Raw genomic sequence first — 5,033 nt, forward strand, 5'->3', positions numbered from 1 at the left:
ATATTTGAGTTGTCCCTCTTAATGGGTACCTGTGCTTGTGATGAGACATTTAGGTGATCCTAAACTAAGTACACTGATGACATGGTCTTGGAATCTACACTTGATCCCTATTAGAACCAATTCCCCTTTGTCTTACTTTTTCTTTGTTGCTTTAATCTGATATTTTACAATCCATTGTCATGGGGTAACAAAATCACCTCCTACGCACGAATTAACCAGTACAATTTTTACCAATCAAAACATATAATTTGTGACACACCTTCACTCGTGCTCGGACAAAACACATTATGTGAATGACATCGACAATATTTTCTCTATCATTTTATGAACGTTTAAATTTACACTAAGTTTTCTGTGTTAGTTCTATTGATCAAACGGTAGAATAGTGGGTATATTACTTAAACACATATCATCGATAGTAAAATCAGTGTAGTTTGCTGTGTCTACCAATCATTACCATTGTTTACATTATGACGATTGTCCGAGAGGCGTGGTTATCTACCTGTCCATAGGGATAGTTATTTATTTTATTATATATTGATGGGGGGGGGGGGGGGGGGGGGGGAGGAGGAGGGGAATTACCCATGACGTAAGAGTAAGGGGTAAAACACCCGACGCACGATTAGGGTTAACATTGTAAATCTAGAATCGTTGTTTTTTTGGACTAGATATCCCATTTTCTTCATTTTTAATCGTGCGAATACGACCCAAATCGACGTGCGTTTATTTGCAGGTCTGATAACCCATTTCCCTATGGGCTCATTGTTGTAATGGAAATCTAAAAAAAAAAAAAATGACGCAAAATGTTGTCCATTACAACAATGTTAAACTAGGCCTATAATTAAGTTCGGATGTCAGACCTGCATATATGTATATATGTTCACATCGACCCAAATGTGTCGTAAGCACAGTAAAACATAATAAAACATAAAACGCATACAATAAAGAGGCTAACCTGTTCCATCGGATTACCTCATTCCATTCATTGTTACACGTAACCTGATTGCACAGGTGTATTTAATCCCTTTGTATTGCCTAGATTGTCTCGCTAATGCGTCATATAATGTGCACAGCAAATTGGTGTGCTTTACACACGAATTACACACTTCACTGTGTAAACGAATAGAATGAGACGAGAGCCGACCTCTCTGATTTAACTGTCTCATTACCAACCATTTCCAGTATTTTCCCCCAAAATGGCAGGTTTACCCATCAGAACAATGGATTAAAAAAAACAAACTCAAACACTCTATCTACAAAACAACTTTATGTTCTTATGAATGGGCATGATCTATATTAACTTTCCATCTGCTCGAGGTCATTGGTCACATTGCAAAATGTGCTCAAAGTGACGTGCATAGTGAAAAGTGTTCACACATTTTGAACTATCTAACATTACGATTGGTCATTGTGTTCAGCTTGACACATGGGTATGTTTACGACTTTCACAAACAAAGCAGCGTGTTTACATTTGTTCAGAAGTGTCCAATCGTCAGACAGCAACAAATCACGTGATTGATGACTCGGTTGGACGAAAAGATGAATATAGATCGCTCCCATTGGTGTGCTTTACACACAAATTACACACTTCACTGTGTAAACGAATAGAATGAGACGAGAGCCAAACTCTCTGATTCAACTCTCTCCTTACCAATCATTTCCAGTATTTTCCCCAAAAATGACAGGCTTACCCATCAGAAAAATTAAAATAAAAAGAATAAATAATTGAGCTTTATATAGCGCAATATCCAATAAATGTGCTCAAAGCGGTTTACAAGGGGTCCCGTGTCAACAGCAACATTTAAATTGTAGGACGGGACATGACAATTGATTTTTTAAAACTCAAACAATCTCTCTACAAAACAACTTTATGTTCTTATTAATCAAACTAAGATCGTTGTGATGTAGAAAATAAATCTGAATAAGAAAAAAATGTATATTGTTGTGTCGTAACAAATGTGACGATGAGCAAAATGGTAAGGAGAGAGTTCTATTGACGCTTACTTGTCGTCTCACATGTGAGACAGCGTGGCCCAGCGGTTTGATCTTTGCTTCGTACCCGAAAGGTACCGAGTTCGACCGTAGCCATCGTTAACGTATAGCCTGACACTGACCCAAAAATGACGCCAAAAGACAAGTCTTTGGCCACAAAAGAAAACAAATCGTGAGTTGTATTCAATAGTTCAACTAATGAATTAACTTGTTTCCATGAGCTCTACTAACGACAACTCACTAGACGGTGCACAAACCTTAAAAAAATGACGTCAAACTGTAAATCCTAGAGGGATCTTGTGTCAGGCTATAAAAGTTAACGATGGCTCCGGTTCGACTTCCCGCCGCGTTTTTATGGACTTGAGCACGCCACTTAGCCTTAGCTCACTTTGCGGCGCTCCACTTCGGCTGACGCCTGGATTATTCCAGTCTTCCCTTGGAATAGATCCTAAAGAAAAAATTCCCCTTCGGGATGAATAAAGCTCTTTCTCTCTCATTCTTTCTTTCTATCTCTCTCTTTCTTTCTCTCTCTCTCTCTCTCTCTCTCTCTCTCTCTCTCTGTCCCCCCTCTCTCTCTCTTTCCTCTCCCTCTCCTCTCCCCCTCTCTCATCCCTCTCTCTCTCCTCTTTCTCCCCCTCTCTCTTCTCTCTCCCTCCCTCTCTCTCCTCTCTCCTTCCCTCTCTCTCTCCCTCTCCCTCCCTTCTCTCTCTCTCCTTTTCCCCTCTCTTTCTTTCTCTCTCTGTCTCTCTCTCCCCTCTCCCTCTCTCTCATCCCTCTCTCTCTCCTCTTTCTCCCCCACCCTCTCTCTCCCTTTCCTCTCCCTTTCTCTCCTTCCCTCCCTCCCTCTCCCTCTCTCTCTTTTCCTCTCTCTCTCCCCCCCTCTCTCTCTCTCTCTCTCTCTCTCTCTCTCCTATTGACAGGAATCAACATTCAATCACTATATCCACCCTCCAGTCAATCACCCGTGACGAATCTGTGTGACCAATCAACCGGAATTTGCCCAGCTTTAGCCATAATAAACTTTAACCTCCCCGGTGCCCGTTAGGTCCAGCGATTTGAACGATCAGACATTTAGATTGACGAGTGCGTAGCCTTGGTAAACGCATAGCCTGACACTCACCAAATAAACACGTCCCAGTTTTTAATATTATTATTATTATTATTATTATTATTATTATTATTATTATTATTATTATTATTATTATTATTATTATTATTATTATTATTATTATTATTATTATTATTATTATTATTATTATCATTATTATTATTATTATCATCATCATTATTATTATTATTATTATTATTATTATTATTATTATTATTATTATTATTGTTATTATTATTATTATTATTATTATTATTATTATTATTATTATTATTATTATTATTATTATTATTATACTATTATTATTATTATTATTATTATTATTATTATTATTATTATTATTATTATTATTATTATTGTTATTATTATCATCATCATCATCATCATCATCATCATCATCATCATCTTCATCATCATCATTATCATCATCATAATCACCATAATAATAATACTAATAATAATAATAATAATAATAATAATAATAATAATAATAATAATAATAATAATAATAATAATAATAATAATAATAATAATAATAATAATTGTTTGTGCTTTTGTTTTTGTTTTTCTATTAAAAAAAACAAATTCTTACTCCACTTTTTTCATCTAGACTCCAACATAATATTATACCAAATCTATAAAATTCTGATGATTCATTGCCGATATATGACGATTGAAGTAGAGAGGGTGTAAAACACAGTTTTGAGGAAATATACTTTGAAGTTGAGGCACCTTTTTTCACGCAGTCGAATCAATGGACAAAGGTAACTCTTTGGATACGGGCATTGAAAATATAACGAGAGAATTAAAATTTGTCATGAGCTTAGAACATCCATTTAATAATACGCACACTCAAATTTTTGCAATAATCCAATCGTTACTTTTGTAGTTATTAATTATTATGTAAGATGCTCTTGAATTAATACATTTTGAGTAATATGTCTTAATTTGAATTAATTGTTTCTGCCCAAAATAAGAAAAGTCGTCGTTGATTTCAATTACTGGCGTAAATGGCATTTGGCCACTTTAATGATATAATATAAAATATAATATAATATGTAATATAATATACTTTGTTGTATTTTATAACACAACTATCTGGATATACATAGTTGTTTTCAAATAGATTTTAGCACATACAAATTTATGTAAATTTTTACATGTACCGATTTATATGTATATATATAAATATTATATGTGAAAATTATTTTGGTGTATATGTGTTTATGTATGTGGGATGGGGGGGTTAGTTTTTTTAGGGGGATTTTGATGGGTGGTTTTGATGATTTTTAAAATGTGTCGCATACCTCTCAAACGTTCCATTATTTTAAAGCTAGAGTGAAAAATGACTGGGTAGTGCTATTAAAATGTCCATTAACCCATTCTACTGGCCCACAACCATGTAAAGTTATATATCATTGTACTTGCCAATGATCATACTATCACAGTGACATGTCTATATCACAACTGAAACCCTCTCCGAGACATAAATCAGATTTATGTGCTGGGGTAGGGTCTCAAAAAATTATCACAAAAACAACACATTTCTCAATCACTAAGAGGGAAAAAAATTCAGGTTATGAAATATAATCAAATATCATTTATTTTCCAAACAAACAACATATTTACAAAATTCATTGCAAATTTCCTGAAAATGAGTATTTGACAGGGTCTTAGAGACGAGCAATTTTTCTGGAAAAAAGGGGCATAATCCAGCATTATTTGACATAAAAGAACTTAATAGCCTTTTTGTTTGTCCATAATGTCATATTTCTTTTATGGCTGAGGAAAATAATGACCATAACACTTGAAATCATACAACTGATTACAAATATTACATATTAGTTCAATATTTACGTAATATTAGTCATATATATGTGAACAAAAAACATCACAAAAAATGACAGTTTCAATTTCAAATTGGTCTGCTTTA

At 34.2% G+C, this 5,033-nt stretch overlaps 1 protein-coding gene across 1 annotated transcript in view; it reads left to right on the top strand.

The window, feature by feature from the left end:
- Positions 1 to 5,033, top strand: part of LOC144959968 (uncharacterized) — an 85,396-nt gene that overhangs the window by 50,545 nt on the left and 29,818 nt on the right. The gene's annotated exons all lie outside the window — the stretch shown is intronic.

Source organism: Berghia stephanieae, chromosome 14, assembly GCF_034508935.2.
Source record: "Berghia stephanieae isolate SIO BIC M18660-M18661 chromosome 14, UCSD_Bste_1.3, whole genome shotgun sequence".
Taxonomy (NCBI): Eukaryota; Metazoa; Mollusca; class Gastropoda; order Nudibranchia; family Aeolidiidae; genus Berghia; species Berghia stephanieae.